This window comes from Schistocerca cancellata, chromosome 8, assembly GCF_023864275.1.
Source record: "Schistocerca cancellata isolate TAMUIC-IGC-003103 chromosome 8, iqSchCanc2.1, whole genome shotgun sequence".
Lineage (NCBI taxonomy): Eukaryota > Metazoa > Arthropoda > Insecta > Orthoptera > Acrididae > Schistocerca > Schistocerca cancellata.
The window spans coordinates 184,221,462-184,240,190 of NC_064633.1; the positions used below are offsets into that span (position 1 = coordinate 184,221,462).

Consider the following 18,729-nt stretch of genomic DNA (forward strand, 5'->3'; position numbering starts at 1 on the left):
CCCCTGTGTTTTGCATTCGTTTTGTCATGGATCAGCAGCGAAGGAAAGATTTAGAGCTGGTGCTGTGAACTGAGGGGGGGGGGGTGGGGTGGGGGGGGGGACTGCATTTGTGGTGCATAGCCGTCCTGAAAAAGTTTACACATAGTGTCATGTTGTTATGAAATTTCGGAGAACTACATTTAGTTACATGTTTTGCAACAATGAATTTTACAATTTTCATACACAAATAGATAAAACAGAATTATGAATTTTTAAGAGGTTTCCCATCAGCTAATATAAAAGATGAAATAGATTTGACAGTAAAGGAGTCTTCAATTATTTAAAAGCGTGGTTACACGTCCGTTGAATACCTCCAGACATAATCGGTGATACTTATGCATTAACATAGGGAAACTGCAGGAGGAAACCCTCGAAATTTCCATCCTCGAGATCTCCACCTTTCGATTCACAATAATGTTTTTCAACAAACTAACAGTCGATGAACTACGAACCAAGTTTCTCTAGCTGCTAACGGTCTGAAAGAAGGCCGATGACTGAAAATATTAATGGGGTGAACTTCGGGACTACATAGCATCATACATATGCATAACACTCTCATCCGACCCATCCTCAGCTACGCTAATGTTGCAAAAATTACTGTCCCGAGTTTCACCGCTCTCTTCAAATCCTAGAACGACATGCACTACGTCCAATTCTCCTACTCATATCATGCACCAATCTATAAACTCCGTGCACCAGAAACACAACACCTTGCCTGCCCTACAGTTCTCGCAAACTCGATCCTGAACACTGTATTATATCTGTCTCATCTCCTTGAAAGCGTGGTCTGATGTCGTCTCCATCAACATTCCATTTTTCGAAAGAAATTTAACATCCCCCTTGTTCTACACCATGACTTCGAATTCTGTCATTCCCGTAAACCATACCCCACCCTATTCCTTCCATATCAAATGAAACCTCATACCTATCGTCCCCTGCTCAGCTGAATACCTTCCTGCGTCCCAACACCTATATCTCGTCCATTAGTTCTTCCCATACACATATCGAAAACACTTCCTGTAACATCCTTTCTAATCCCAAAACCTTAAAACCACACCCTCCACCGCAACTAATATTACCAGGTCCCCATCACTATTATCTCAAAATAACTGATAAAAGGCACATCAACAACATTCATGAATCCAACGCTTTTTCATCTAGTTAAAATTTATATCGACATCTAGTTAAAATTTATATCGACGTTACTTCCACATGTGTAATTCAAACAGTTAAGGAGACAATTTGGCTTGTTCTGACCCGCTTCTTGAGGAGGGGAGAGGGGGAGGGGTATGTAAATGAATAAATGGAAAAAGAAGGCCATTGGAGGCGATGAAAGCTCATGACGACCTAAAACATGTAGCGTCGATGAGATCGTTACAACAGTTCAGTGTCGTAGTCGGCCATTGTCGACTGGAAGGATGCGAGCTCATGTTGATTTTGTAAAGATCTCGGCCGTGTCCACCACAATTCATAGGACGTTTTACGCTCAAGAACTTACCCTTAGATTGGCGCAGTATCTGTTAAGCCTACTAAAATGCCTTCTTCGTAATTTTTAGACTTATTTTAGTTTAAGTATGTCGTTCTTTTCGAGATTTAGAAACAATAGCTGAAACAATAATTCATCATTATACACACAAAGGAAGGAGTAGCCGAAACAGTACGTGAAAATATGTAAATGCAGAAAGGGTTTCGATTGAAGGAAAAGTGTGCATCAACTTTCTGGGATTTTAATGGTGTTGTGCTTACGAACTCCACCAAAGGTAAACTATCATTCTGAGGACAGTTATGCATCACTAATAGACAAATTGAAAGATGCTATTTCGGCTCTAACTACATATATTACAAAGAAGCCTGTCCTTTACCATCACGATGACACTCCCAGACGTACGTCAAGAGTAATTGTTGTAAAGTTGTATGACCTTCATTTCTAAGTATTTTCACGTCTCTCATATTGATTTTTATCCCAGATAATACTTATTGTTTCCTAATTGAATATATGGTTGGGAGGAGGAATATTTACATCAAATGCTGGGGGAAGAAGGTGAGAAATCGCTTATTTTGCAAAGCTAGACAGTTCCTGTTTTATTAACAATATCAGAAGTTACAAAATTTTGGGATTAAATTTAATAATTAACTAGGTGACAGTTGTAAGATAAAAAAATGGACAGTGAGAGATTTTGTCCTTTCTTTGCCAGGCCGAGAATATTTGAACGATTGTCTTTAGACATGCTGATCCACCAATCTTAACATCTCCGTTCGACAGGCAGATGACCAATAGTTGCTTATGACTGTGGCTTGACATCTGTCAAGCCACAGTGTATAAGATTAAGATCTAGGATTCTTGCGGGCAGTTCACTGGTCCACTTCGCAACACAGCCTCTACACCACTCGCGTGGTAACGAACATACCTTCGTCAACTGGATTCGAATCAGCTACATCTGCCTTGAGTTCAGTACTAAGAACCATACGAGTTAGCGACTTTTCTTACGATGGCAGACATGGATGTAACATACGATTAACTATCCCTTTGATCATCATCATTTCATCATCATCATCATCCAGAATCTCAAATGCAGAAGACTTTTGAATTTGCTTCCACCTGTATGCATCTAGTATCTCCTCCTCTGAGTCACCTTAATGACCCTATTGTGCAAGTATCTAGCTTTCTGGCAATGTAGTCTTGGTCGGTGTGTTCTACGGTTTTCCCTTCATTACCGATCTATAAATTGAACTACGCGACACTATGGGCACGTGACTGGCCCGCCGAAACCGGTTACCTTTACGGAAGGCTGTAATCAATTGTCAAATAACCACGTAGCAAACACTCACAAAAGGTCCTTCAAAAAGTGCACCGGTTTTGAACGGCGTAGAATATTTCAATTTGTATGTCGAGCACGCTGTTATGTATCATTTCTGTTTCCTTAAGCATTCTGATTGCTGCTTCAGCCTGAATTTCTCGCATTTATACATTGTATGTCTAACCATGGCACAGTTTGCTACTGTGCGGCGTGTGCTGATATGAAAACAGAACGAAGAAAGTTATGTAGCAACTGTGAGACGATTCTAGGGCACATTGTAGCACCGAATGGACCAACAATTCGCAGTCTTATTATTAAGTTCAATGACATGGGTTCAGTAGTGGACATTAAGACTTCTGGGTGCCCTCGCCATGGACAATCTGTGTGGACAATGAGGCGGTTTGTGATGGCAACGGCGAAGAATCGACTTTACTGAACTAACAGCCGCACCAAGAACTGGGCATAAAATATGCTTCAGTACGTTGAATTCTCCGGTACGATCTCCAATAGCATCTTTAAAGAATTCAGTTAACTTAGCATCTGAAAGAAGTCGATCTTGAGATGTGACATTTTGTTGATTGGTGCCTGAGAAGCCGACACGGAAAACATGAAAATAAGAGTTGAAAGTCCCATCGAAAACGATGTTACTGCAGACGGGCAGTAAGCTCGGATTAGGAAAGGATGAGGAAGGAATTAGGCCGTGCCCTTGTAAAATGATTCATCCCGGCATTTGCCATAAAAGTGATTTAGGGAACTCAAGGAAAAACTAAATCCGTATGGTTGGATGGGGTTTTGAACCATCGTCCTCCAGAATCCAAGTCCCATGTGCTAAGCACTTCGCCATCACGCTAGGTAGACAGGAAGACGAAGGTATTGCGTGGAACAGCTCTCTAGTTAGGAGGCACACTTGCACGTCAATGAATTTATAAGTAAACAAAACTGCAGTATCTGGAAGGTCAGAAAATCGTTGAGTGATTCGAGAGATGGAAATGAATTCACAGCGAGTGACGGTTTTGTGTAGCTTTTGTATCGGCAGCGTCATAGACCCTTACTTTATTGAAGATAAGGAAGAACAAGTTGTGACAGGTAATGAAATCCTACACCGTGCGATGGCAAGAGATTTCTTGCCCTCATTTCAATGAAATCGACGTTGAAGAGTTGCGTTTGCAGAAGAATCTCGTCACTTGTGACATTTGCCGCAAAACAACAGAATTGCTCCGTAGGTAGTTTTCACGTCGTCTCACCTCGCGTGGCCATCAAGGTCATGTGACTCAATCCCTTGCGACTATTTTCTTTGGCGTTGTCTTAAACAATCGCTTTACGTCAATAAACCCCGAAACATCCGCCAGTTAAAGGAGGAAATTCCATGTGTTCTTGGTGAAATGCAAGTGGAGTCTTGTCGAATTTCAGGGACAGAATTCTTGCATGCCAGGACATCTGAGAGGGGAGACGTTCTGAAAATGTTTATGTATTTTGTTAATTTGTTTCAAAAAAATAAAGATCATAATTTGATATATCAAAACCAGTGCACTATTTGCAGGACGCCATACACAAACAACACAAAAATCAAGTAACTACAGAGAAACTTCTTGCTATTAACGCGATAGAATACCTCTTCTGTTAGTTTTTCGTCTGTTCTAGGCTAGGGTTTCATTAGGGAAAGAAGAGGTACGCGGATGGACTAGCCTGGCTACTTAATTCGAAGACACATTCAAAGAGCGGCGGAACCGCTGGGGTGGACTACCGGTCGAGTTTGCGCGGACTGCCGCAGCCTTGTGTGTGTGTGTGTGTGTGTGTGTGTGTGTGTGTGTGTGTGTGTGTGCGGGCTCGAGCACAGTTTTGCAGACGGCGCTGGCCGGCAATATCGGCCCTTGGCAGTCGGAGCACGCAGTCATAGCAGCACTGCTCCGGACCCCTGTCCGCTCTCGCAGAAACAGTTATCGATACTCGAAAGTCTCGACTCGGACTGCTGACTGCGCGGCGCGCTCCCCGCACGTGCTATTCAGATCGACCGGGAGCCCAAAAAAAGGTCGTATTAGCGATACACTAGCGAGGGCTATTGCATCCTCGCTTCTTTTCTTTCACACGCAAACACGCGCTCGTACACACGTACACAAACACACTGTAATCCTAGTAAGCAAATACGTTGCACATAATACTTATATGTTTTGAACCCGATGAATCCACATTACGTATACAGTATGTATATAATTGTAAAATTTACATTTCCAATAGAGAATCATCCAGCGATAGTTTGAAGGATTTAAAATCCCGACTCTTTCAAGACATAAGAAATTATAAACTAGCATCATTTTCGTGTAGAGTGAACATGGGAAGAGGAGGATTTGCAACATATGAAAAGCTTGGCACAAAGTCAAAAATATCGATGCCAGCAGTTTGTTTTTAATTTTTTTTTTATCTCAGAAGCACATGCTTGTGAGTTGTTACTGCGGAATAGCTGTAGCACTCTGCAGATCCCCTCTAGGAAACTTTCACCTATTTATGAGAAATGTAGATGTGTTACTGAGCTGCCTGTTAGATAAGAATAAATAGTGAGTGGTTCATGAATATTTCAGGATAGATTTGTTAAAATATGCGGAAGGGAAAATAAACTGGAGTCCTTACTTTGGTGTTTCAATATAATTTCAAGAGTTGACTTTTCAACTTTTGTGCAGCAATATAGAGGAATTCAGATAGGTAACATTTTTATTGACATTTCTCAATTTGAAACAATTAATGTGTGTCCAGTTTTTAATGGACTATCTGATCGTGACTCACAGTTGATGGACTAAACAATACACCTTGCATCCCTGAAGCAGGATCATAAAAAGCAGTGAGGCTTATTAATGAAAACAGGATATAGTGTTTTGAGAATAAGTTAAAAGATGTCTTATGGGATAACATACATTAAGAAATAGATGCTAATGTCAAATGAAATTTATTCCATAGTAAATTTGTGTCGACATTTGAGAGTAGCTTTCCTAAATAGTTATCCATAAAATCCATTTAAGAAAACAAGTAAGCCATGGGTAACTAATGGGATTAAAATCTCCTGTAATAGCAAGATGGAAATTTATGTAAAGACAATAATAAGTCAAGATCTGACATTACTTGCATACCGTCAAAAATACTGTTATATTGTAAGGAAAGTCATTAAAATGTCCAAAAGTGTGAACAGCCTGACAGAAGTTAATAATGCAGGTAGTAAGATTAAACTTGTATCAGATATTTTCAAGTAGGATACAGGACAACCAGTCAGAGAGCAAAATACCATAATAATTTAACAAAATGAATGTTGTACTGATAATTCACAAGATGAAAGCAGTCTACTTTTAGCAGTCACTTTCTAAATGAAGCAGCAAAAGAAGGATTAAATAGTTTAATTGAAGTGGCAAAAGGATTTATTAAAAAAGCCATTCCACAAAATTTTAAGTAGCTAGAAGTGGCATCGATATCCTTCAGTGAAACTGATACAGTAATAAAAATCTAAAAACAAAGGCTCACATGATGTTGATGGATATCAAACATAATTCTGAAAAGCTCTTCTGTAATGTTCTTAATAATATGTGCAATATATCACTGCTACAGGGAATTTATCCAGACAGGTAAAAATATTCAATTGTTAAACCTCTTTATAGGAAAGGTGACAAGAAAGACTTTGTAAGTAGCCTTTTTATATGTTTGTATGTTGGCAGCGCTATAGACTATATTAATATCACTGACAACGCTCTACGTCCTCGCTAAGAGACACTATGGCTGGACGGACTTGAAGTTGGCAGTTAATATTTAGCAGTGTTGGAGGTTAGCAGTGTTAGCGCGAGCGGACGGTTTGGACGTGTGTCCGTTATGGAGAATTAGTACTGGTTGGAAGTGGATTGTAAAATGATGATTGATGCATCTGCTAATGTTTGGGAACTGGAATTAATGATGATTATATAAGTTTTGGAACTGGATGTCACATGATTAAGGTAAAATCTGCTAAATACATTGTTTGCTCTACAACAAAATCTTTTCTTTGCTAACCACATGCCCATTAGTAGTTAGAGCCTATAGTAGTTAGAATCTTTTATTTAGCTGGCTGTAGCTGCTGCTTGCTGTATTTGCTGTAGTTCGTGTCATGAAGATTTTCTGCGAGGTAAGTGACTTATGAAATGAATAGGTTATTGTTAGGATTCCTTGTAATTCAGGGCCATTCTTTTGTGTTAATTATTTGCAGACAGACTGCTTTGCGTTTGAATATTGTGGGTGATAAATGAATAGGATAAGTTTGAGTTATGTTTGTCAGGACAAATTCTGAGAGCAGTGTTGAAATGATAAAATAAAGTAACGACAGTACGTTCAATTGCACTCAGCAGTTTAAGAAGGTTCAGTTGCATTCAGCAAATTAAGTAAAAACGTAAAAGTTTCACCTACCCACTTATTTCAGCAATTTAAGTAAAAATAAAGAAGTTTCACCGGTGTTTTCAAGAGCAGTATTACATTTAAGTAGAAATAATTTACTTAGCATATCACAGTTTGAATCGCAGAAGGGTTACTCAACTGGGATGCTATTTACACATTCACCCACCAAGTTTACAAGCCTTAAATAATAAAATATCACCAATCGGTATTTTTCCTGATCTTTTCAAAGCGTTTGATTGTGTAGATCACTTTACATTCTAAGTAAAAGTCAAGTTTCATGTAACTAATGGCTTTACACTAGTGATCTGAATCATATTTAACAAACAGAATTCAGAAGTTGTGCTGAAAAATTCATACAATTTTGGAAACGTAGAGAATTTTAGTGATGGAGAAGAAATCACAAAGAGATTCACAGTGATTTCAATTTTGGAACCATTCCTGTTTCTTACATATGTATATGACTTTCCACTTAACATCAACAAGCAGAATTGGTATTTTTTGTAGACTACACTAGTGTTATAATAAATTCCGTTAGAGATGAAACAACAGAAGCGATGTTTTATGAAAAATTATTAAGTGATTCTCTAAAAACGGACTCTCTAAATTTTGGGAACAAACGCTATATTCAGTGCCGTACGTCAAATACAGTCATAAGAGAAATCTTTGTGGCATACGAATAAAATTCAATAAATAGATTAGAGTGCTCCAAATTGTTGGGCGTTCATGAGAACTTGAACTGGAAGAAGCATGTAACTCACCTGCTCAAACAATTCACCTCGGCTAATTTTGCTACTCTTGGAAGCAAACGAATCAAACTCGTGACATATCTTGCACATTTACACTCAACAATAGCTCAACAGATAATTTTCTGAGGTGATTCATCACTTTGAAAGAAAGTACTGATTTCATAAAAGCGAGCAGTAAGTTCACCTGTGGTGGACATGTAGGTACCTCTGAAACATCACAATATATATATATATATATATATAAATTCATCATAAATAATCCATTACAATTCGAAAAGCGCAGTAATATCCATGTCTACAACACTAGCCGAAAAAGTGGCCTTTATTACGAATTATTAAAACTGTCAGTGGCTCAAAAAGGAGTTCAGTACCTAGCAACATGTACCCAGTAACATGTCGGGCAGGTAGCACAAATTTTAAATCTAAACCTAAAATCATTTCTCCTGGACAACACCTGTTCCATGGACGAATTTATATTTAAAAACAGGTAGCCTATTAAGAAAATTAGTTTTTGAATGTAGTGGCACGAGCGGATTAAAAATGATGACACTTATCATGTATACATATCCTGTAAACTGACCTGTTTTACATAATTGTGATGAAATAATCGTTCAGATTGCTTATGGAAAATGTAACTAACGAACTAACTAGCTAAGCAAGCGTGAGGGAGCTAAAACCAGCCACTCCAAATAGGTGTTTCAAACTCTATTCGTCAAATGTCCAGGGGTGAGCATGCCATGCCGCGTGGAACAGCGTTTCTGAGAAACTAAATGTTCGCTGTCATTTCCCAACAACTCTACCCTTCGTCTGGCGTTCGCCCAGCCTGGGGCAATGAAATCGATTTAGCAGAGTCTACTAACCACGTGTGCTGCATACTACCTACCTCAGTAAACTGATGCAGTTATTTTCAACAAGGAAAGCTTAAGAGTGTGTTTCTCTAGCCAGAGAAAGATATTTTAGAAGCGAATCAGGAACTTTAATTTTACAGGGCGTAAATATTTTCATACGGAGCAGATGACTGAATTATAGGCAAATACACACTTATACGGACGCCCCGAAGTGCCTATGCCCTGCTGCCTCTTAGGGGCATAGTCTTTACAAAAGGATTCTGGGAGTCGCCAGAAAGCCTCAGCAAACATTGTGTCTCTATCGAAAGTTGTTTCTCATGTCTCGATCCGTCATCCCTAAACTCTGAAAAGTCCTTTAAATCCCTGTAACAGGATGTTCCGAAATTATTCTTTCAGATTAAAATAGGAAGTAGAAAACTTCAAACAAATTCAGTTATGGTACACATTGTCCCTGACAGCAGTTTCTGATGCTAGGGGCTATTTATACAGTAGGTAGTTTATCAGGCTAATTACCCAGTGGAATTCACAGAAAATAATTGAACGCAGAACCGTTGGCTTGTACACTCGAGGTACATCGACGGACTGTTGACTGCTGTGTCGGTTTGAAGATACCTGGCAGGTCCGCAGTTGTGCCAGTAGCGTAAGTAATTATAGCGATGAGGTCTTCTTCTGTTCCCACAACGGTTTCATCTACCAATTGCTTCGTATGTCTCCACGTGTGTGACGTCAGGAGACCTGGGTGGAATCTATTGATTCCAGAAGGTGGCTCTCATATAATTTCCCACAGCGTTTCTGAAATGGGCTAGCAATCCATCGCGCTGGAGGTACATCCTTTGAATCGGTTTCTTTTTATTCAGACGACAGAGCCAGCTATGCGTCCACAGAGCAGTTTTGAATGTCAGTAGCCGCGCGGGATTAGCCGAGCGGTCTAGGGCGCTGCAGTCATGGACTGTGCGGCTGGTCCCGGCGGAGGTTCGAGTCCTCACTCGGGCATGGGTGTGTGTGTTTGTCCTTGGATAATTTAGGTTAAGTAGTGTGTAAGCTTAGGGACTGATGACCTTAGCAGTCCCATAAGATTTCACACACATTTGAACATTTGGAATATCAGTACACGTCCCCAGTCGGCGACACCGTCACAATGACTTACGTCAGCCCCAGTAACAAAAAAATAGCTCTGAGCACTATGTGACTTAACTTCTGAGGTCATCAGTCGCCTAGAACTTAGAACTAATTAAACCTAACTAACCTAAGGACATCACACACATCCATGCCCGAGGCAGGATTCGAACCTGCGACCGTAGCGGCCGCTCGGCTCCAGACTGCAGCGCCTAGAACCGCACGGCCACTCCGGCCGGCCCCCAGTAACAAAACGTTACCTAACATTATAAGCTGATTTCAGAGACCATATGTTCCTTATCGAAATATATTTGTTTGTTCTCGACCTCCTGTATTAATTTAACGTTCAGTTTCGGAAAACCAACATCTAAGTCACGTGACGGAGGGCAAAGTGACGAGTTTCTGTCACTACGCGCTACGCGAAATGGAGCTACCAGTTACAGTTTTTCTGATTTAGAGCTTAAAACCAGCAGGTGACTAACAGTTCAACGACCTGTTGTATCAGTATTACATATGCAGTAGTACAGTTAACCTTACGTCTCCGAATTCCTCAGTATTAATGCGCTAGTTATCGTGTTTACATTCGGTCTGGTGTTACGGTAACGAACAGTTAGAAACACTGTACTCGTATTGACAGTTCCTTCTTGTTAGAAAGGACAAAACTACAGTTCTTCAGCGAAAGTGTGTCTTGTTGCACTGTGAGCAATTGCAATCGCCGGTTCAACAGGAGCAAAATACGAAAAATTACTCTTTAAAGGAAGCATTTACTTTTCAGACGATTCTTCAACAATAAGTGTGAAATCATATATTATGTTACTGTATGAAATGACATTTATTTCTACTCATAATGCCCTGTGCTTATACAAAATTAGTTTTTATGTATCAGTTCTGTTTAATCCCGTACAACCGGAAAGTAAGAAGCAAAATATATTAGGGAGGAGAAAGCAATCAAACATAGATTTCTTACGATTTCTAAAAAAAGCTGAAAATGTTTATTTGCCTAGATAGCGCACATTATAAAATATTAAAATGTGGTAACTGGTTTCAGTTGGCTATGCAACCATCGTCAGATCACTCATGCAAAATTATATGGCAGCTTGTAGCGTACTGAAATCCTGCATGGTCTATGAGTTTGGGACATGTTCGTATGAGTAACACTCAATAAAAAAACTGAATAAACCCGTAAGAGATAACCAACTAGTTCGCAACCATGCAGATGAGGTTGCAGTACCTCGTACATTTCGTTCAAAATGGTTCAAATGGCTCTGAGCACTATGGGACTCTGAGGTCATCAGTCCCCTAGAACTTAGAACTACTTAAACCTAACTAACCTAAGGACATCACACACATCCATGCCCGAGGCAGAATTCGAACCTGCGACCGTAGCGGTCACGCGGTTCCAGACTGAAGCGCCTAGAACCGTTCGGCCACACCGGCCGGCGTACATTTCGTAACTGACTGCATATGCACATGCTTCCATTTATGTAGGCGGTGCAGGCTTTGCAGTACGCTATGTGATGACACATACGTCACAATGAATGATCTGAAAATGGCTGCTTAGTCAACTGAAACTAGTCATCACATTTTACTGTTTTATAGTGTGCGGGATCTAACAATCATAAAAAACTGTTTAACTTCTAAGAAAAAAGAGAAAGCTCCTGTGGTGTGTTGGATATTAACATCGCATTGTCTTAAAATTTTCTGTGGACCAAACACATCCTAATTTTCCAAAAAAAGGTTTTCACAATTTTTTGTATTTTAAAATAAAGTTATTTTCTGTCACACATCTTTTGGTGCGTCCAAAGGCTGTACAAGATTTCACCGTTGTGATGAAAAAACCTCTATTGAAGATACTACAGTAAAGCTAAAGAATGTTGAACAACATTCCAGAAGACATTGCAAGTGTTTGCTGCCACTAGTCACCTGATTTTGGTTCCGATCTTATGACATCGAGCGTGGTCCATACACTGATGAGCCAAAACATAATGATCAGCTGCTTAACAGCTTGTTTGTCCGCCTTTGGAACGAAATACATCACCGATTCTCTGTATAAGGGTCCGACAGTTTGTGATGCTATGTGGCATGAGATGTCTATGCAGTTAATATAATTCGCGTAAATAACGGGCCGCTGATTTGCCTAGGCGCTGATGGCGCCCAATAGCGAGCTGAAGGGTTCCATAGGATTTACATCAGGCAAATTTGGTAGCCGAGACGTCAACGTGAGTTCCTCAAACCGCTACAGCACGGCTCTGGATCCGAGACACGGAGAATTATACAGCTGAAAGATGACATCGCCGTCGGGGAAGACATTAAGCATGAAGGAACGCACATGGTTCGCAGCTGTCAGTGTGTCATCGATTACTATCGCAGGTTCCACGCAAGCGCAGGACAATGTCTCCCATAGCATAATACGGCCCCCATCAGTCTGCTTCTGTGGAGTGCTGCACGCTCACCTCGATGACGGCTTTTATACGGACCACCATCGACATGGTGTGGTAAAAATGTGACTCACCCGAAGAACCGACACGTTTCCATCGATCGACAGTCGAGTCCCGATGTTTCCGTGCCCACTGTGATCTTAATTCATTATGTCGTCGGGTCATGTGAGCACATGGATGTGATCTGCTGCGGAGCTCCAAGTTCAACAATGTTCGATGAACGGTGTGCTCCGAAACACTTACGCATGCTCCAGCATTGTTTTCTTTCGGCAGAGATGCCACAGATCAGCATCTATTGTTCTTTACAGGGCAGACAAGCCTCCAAACCTCACGTTCTGTGAAGAGTTCTGGACGTGCTATCATTTAGCGTCTAGTGTTACTTTCACTGTCCTACCTTTTTCCGTAGATTCTCACGACAGTTTTTTTTTTTTTTGGTCATCAGTCTACTGACTGGTTTGATGCGGCCCGCCACGAATTCCTTTCCTGTGCTAACCTCTTCATTTCAGAGTAGCACTTGCAACCTACGTCCTCAATTATTTGCTTGACGATTCCAATCTCTGTCTTCCTCTACAGTTTTTGCCCTCTACAGCTCCCTCTAATACCATGGAAGACATTCCCTCATGTCTTAGCAGATGTCCTATCATCCTGTCCCTTCTCCTTGTCAGTGTTTTCCACATATTCCTTTCCTCTCCGATTCAGCGTAGAACCTCCTCATTCCTTACCTTATCAGTCCACCTAATTTTCAACATTCGTCTATAGCACCACATCTCAAATGTTTCGATTCTCTTCTGTTCCGGTTTTCGCACAGTCCATGTTTCACTACCATACAATGCTGTACTCCAGACGTACATCCTTGGAAATTTCTTCCTCAAATTAAGGCCGGTATTTGATATCAGTAGACTTCTCTTGGCCAGAAATGCCTTTTTTGCCATAGCGAGTCTGCTTTTGATGTCCTCCTTGCTCCGTCCGTCATTGGTTATTTTACTGCCTAGGTAGCAGAATTCCTTAACTTCATTGACTTCGTGACCATCAATCCTGATGTTAAGTTTCTCGCTGTTCTCATTTCTACTACTTCTCATTACCTTCGTCTTTCTCCGATTTACTCTCAAACTGTACTGTGTACTCGTTAGACTGTTCATTCCGTTCAGCAGATCATTTAATTCTTCTTCACTTTCACTCAGGATAGCAATGTCATCAGCGAATCGTATCATTGATATACTTTCACCTTCTATTTAAATTCCACTCCTGAACCTTTCTTTTATTTCCATCATTGCTTCCTCGATGTACAGATTCAAGAGTAGGGACGAAAGGCTACAGCCTTGTCTTACACCCTTCTTAATACGAGCACTTCGTTCTTGATCGTCTTATTATTCCCTCTTGGTTGTATATGACCCGTCTCTCCCTATAGCTTACCCCTACTTTTTTCAGAATCTCGCACCACAGCTTGCACGACAGTAAGACACAAAAATTCGACCGGCTTCGCCATTTTCGAGATACTTGTTCACAGGCTCGGTGCAATGATGATCTGTCCTTTGTCAAAGTCGCTTATCTCAATGGATTTCTCCATTTGCATATCTATATCTTCGATAGGATGTTCCCCTGCCCGTGTCTGCTGCGTTTACATAATTTTGCTACCGCGCTATATGCCGGCAACTCCGCCAGGCGGCATCCAACGTCGCGGTGGGCAGTGGTCATAATTTTTTGGCTATCAGTGTATAATCTATGGTCTAAGATCCATGGTGAGTAAATATATCGAGATGCGGTTTTCGGTAAATTATGGCGGAAAATGTGGAGAATTTTCCAACGTACGTAAGTGAATATTAACGTTTATAGGTGTCGAATTACGACAAGACTGTACTTTATTTATTTTCTAAATAGAAATATGTGATCTTTTGTGCCGCTGGAAATGCTTTCGAAAAGGACTTAAACGACATGACACGTGTGTAATGTGATCAAAGAGTAACAGCAGCTACGCAAACCACTGTCCCGCAGTCAGGAGAAGAGGCCCCACAAGCGGCTACCCTCGTGTGCCACACATAAACAGACTCGCGACTCGGGAATTTTTTGTATCCTTATCGCTGGGAATTTCGTATCAGGTGCACAAAGTGGTGACTTTGAACAGTGGTACAAGCCACAAAGCAATTCCGGATTGCCCATACCGCACGTTGGATTTCATATGGAGCTCTCCGCACAGGCCCGTATTATAAACGGAGTCCATGTGTTCAGGAGTCGTCCGTATTTTCATGTGTCTCTTGTTTGACACTGGGGAAATTGTATTAATTTATTATTTTATTCATAGCCGTTATTTTTCAGTAACTGCAGTACATATTTCAGAATAAAATTCAGTCATCAGTTGCAAATGTATCTTTATTTCGCTTTACCGGTTTCGACAAATCAATTTGTCTTCTCCAGAAGCCTACAAAATAGTCAAAATCTAAAGATTTAACTTATAACCTTCTGAAGGCGATAAATTAATTTGTCGAAACCGGTAAAGGGAAAAAAATATATATTTTCAGCTGGCAACTGAATTTTATTTTGAATTACATTAAAGTTATTAGCAGACCACATTCCTCCATTAATCCATTGAATAATGGGGCACAGAGGGACCCAGTAGGGAAAATTTGATAATGGTTTCCCAGTTCCTGTATTTGCCTCTCGTCCAAGGGAATCCCCAGAGAACCATCATCAGAACAGGGTCAATGAAACTACTTTTATTTTAATTCTGTTACAATATGTGCCAACTTAAAACTTCTAAGCTTAGTGGACATAAAATTACATCTGTTAGTGGATAGACAGGGTAAAGTGGTACGCTTTATAACCATGTCGAAAGTACACGTATCAGTCCTTTTCTTATTTTTAAATCTTTCTTCAGATTGTTGCAGAACTGTTTTTTTACAGCCAAACATCACTGTAGGAATCCCAACCGGCAATTTTTGGGAGCGGAGGAGTTCCATTTCAGGTACCCTCCCAATGAACATGGGAAATACAAGTATGTCGACAACACTGATCAAAATCAGGATATAGGACCAGTTTGTAATTTACATCTGGGAGAGATTTTCCGTCGTCTGAGATAAAACTAAATAAAAAAGTAGACAGGGAGAGAGAGAGAAACAGAGAGGGAATGAGAGAGAGAGAGAGAGAGAGAGAGAGAGAGAGAGAGAGCATTTGGATCATCAGTGACTACGCGGTATTGCACTTTTGGGTCTGTGTTCGCTATTTTTCGGTCAACGGCCTTGCCGCAGTGGTAACAACGGTTCCCGTCAGATCACCGAAGTTAAGCGCTGTCGAGCTGGGCTAGCACTTGGATGGGTGACCATCCGGTCTGCCGAGCGCTGTTGGCAAGCGAGGTGCACTCAGCCCTTGTGAGGCAAACTGTGGAGCTACTTGATTAATTATCGGCTCCGGTCTCGGAAACTGACATACGGCCCGGGGAGCGGTGTGCTGACCACATGCCCCTTCATTTCGGCATCCAGTGATGCTTATGGGCTGAGGATGACACGGCGGCCGGTCGGTACCGTTGGGCCTTCATGGCTTGAGTTTGGTAGTTTTGGGGGGAGAGATCAAACTGCGAGGTCATCGGACTCATCGGTTTAGGGATGGACGGGGATGGAGGTCGGCCGTGCCCTTTCAAAGGAACCATCCCGGCATTTACCTGGAGCGATTTAGGGAAATCACGGAAAAGCTAAATCAGGTTCCGGAGGAGTTCGCTATTTTTCATATACAGTAATTGATCAAAAATATTCGGACACCCGTATGCAATGCGGAACTGATGTCAAGAGAGGTGGACCCACTAGCATGAAAAGAGGCGGAGACTGTTGCGTTGTGAACAGCAGCAGAGTGGGTCAGTCAGGAGAGCCGAGTGACTTCGAAGTTGGACCAGATGTTGGATATTACCTCAGTAACCAATACATCAGAGACATTTCAACCCTTGTAAAGCCGCCCAAGTTAATTGTTGGTGATATGATAGTGAAGTGGAAATGCAAAGGAACAACACGTAGCTAAACCAAGACCATCCAGCTCTCATGTCCTAACATACAAGGACAGTCGAGAATTGCGGAGGTTGGCTGCAGAAAATCGGATGAAGTTAGATTAAAGAATCACTTATGAGACCCAAAGTGCTACCAGCAGGCCACCTAGCACAGTGGCTGAGCACAGGGAGAGAAAAAGCCGTTCATAAAACACACGTATCCGTGGTCAGTGTTAAGCGACGCTTGAGGTGGCGTTAAAGAGCGGATCCACTGGTCGGAAGGTGACTGGAATGGTGAAATATGGAGTGACGAATCACGCTGCAGCCTGTGACAATCATACTGAAGGGCTTTGGTTTGGTGAAACCCTGGAGAACGTTACTGAGCATCGTATGTACTGTCAGTGAGACGTATGGAGGAAGTGGTGTTGTCGTACATCTACATCTACATGGTTACTCTGCAGTTCACACTTAAGTGCCTGGCAGAGGGTTCATCGAACCTTTTTCATACTACTTCTCTACCATTCCACTCTCGAATGGCGCGCGGGAAAAGGGAACACCTAAATCTTTCCGTTCGAGCTCTGATTTCTCTCATTTTATTATGATGATCATTTCTCCCTACGTAGGTGGATGTCAACAAAATATTTTCGCGTTCGGAACAGAAAGTTGATGATTGAAATTTCGTAAATAGATCTCGCCGCAAAGAAAACCGCCTTTGTTTCAGTGGCAAGTGTAATGTAGGCTGTCTCTTTCGTGGGTTTATCGCATCTTCTAAGTGTTATGCCAACAAAGCGCAGTCTTTGTTTCGCCTTCCCCGCAATATTGTCTATGTGGTCTTTCTAATTTAAGTTGCTCGTAATTGTAATTTCTAGGTATTTAGTCGAACTGACAGCCCTTAGATTTGTGTGATTTCAAAAAAAATTGTTCAAATGGCTCTGAGCACTACGGGACTCAACATCTTAGGTCATAAGTCCCCTAGAACTTAGAACTACTTAAACCGAACTAACCTAAGGACATCACACACACCCATGCCCGAGGCAGGATTCGAACCTGCGACCGTAGCAGTCGCGCGGTTCCGGACTGCAGCGCCACAACCGCTAGACCACCGCGGCCGGCTTTGTGTGATTTATCGTATACCCAAAATTTATTGGTTTTCTTCTAGTACCCATGTGGATGACCTCGCACTTTTCTTTGTTTAGTGCCAATTGCCACTTTTCGCACCATACAGAAATTCTCTCTAGATCGTTTTTTAATTGGAATTGATTGTCTGATGATTTTACAGTGTCATCTGCAAACATTCTAAGGGGGCTGCTTTGATTATCACCTAAATCATTTTTGTAAATCAGGACCAGCAGAGGGCCTGTGACACTACCTTGCGGAACGCCAGATATCACTTCTTTTCTACTCGATGATTTACCGTCTATCATTACGAACTGCGACCTCTCTGAGAGGAAATCACGAATCCAACTCACAACTGAGACGATACTCCATATGCACGCAATTTGATTAACAGTCACTTCTAAGGAACTGTATCGAAAGCCTTCTGGAAATCTAGGAATATAGAATCGTTCTGAGTACCCTTGTTGACAGCACTCATTAGTTCATGGGAATAAAGAGCTATCTGTGTTGCACAAGAACGATATGTTCTGAAATCCGTGTTGCTTATGTATCAATAAGTCATTTTCTTCAAGGTGATTAATAATGTTAGACTACAGTATATGTACCAGAATCCTACTGCAAATTGAGGTCAGTGATATGGGTCTGTAATTCAATGGGTTACTCTTATTTCCTTTCTTGATTATTGGTGTGGCCTGTGCTACTTTCCAGTCTTTAGGAACAGACCTTTTGTCAGGTGAGCGGTTGTATATGACCGCTAAGAAAGGCGCTATTGTGTCTGCATACTTTGAAAGTAACCTGATTGGTATATCATCTGGACCGGAAGACTTGCCTCTCTTAAGTGATTTGAGTTGTTTCGCAACACCTATCTACTTTTATGTCACTCATGCTAACAGCTGTTCTGGTTTCGAATTCTGGAATGTTTACCTCGTCTTCTTTCGTGAAGGAATTACGGAAAATTGTATTTAGTAACTCCGCTTTAGTGGCACCATCATGGGTAACATTTCCATCGCTGTCACGCAGTGACGGTATTGACTGTTTTTTGCCACTGGTGTACTTTACATACGACCAGAATCTCTTAGGGCTTTCTACCATACTTTGAGACAATATTTCATTGTGGGAACTATTAAAAGCATCTCGCCTTGATGTCCGCACTAAATTTAGAGTTCCGTGAAAGTTAGTCAGTCTTGGGGATTTTCAGTTCTTCTGAATTTGGCATGTTTTTTTCGTTGCTTTGGAGGTGCTTTTCGTGATTAGTGTGTG

General features: G+C 41.3%; 1 pseudogene; it reads left to right on the plus strand.

The window, feature by feature from the left end:
* The first annotated feature begins 15,609 nt into the window (after nt 1-15,609).
* Nucleotides 15,610-15,727, plus strand: LOC126095982 (5S ribosomal RNA; annotated as a pseudogene).
* The last annotated feature ends 3,002 nt before the right edge of the window (nt 15,728-18,729 follow it).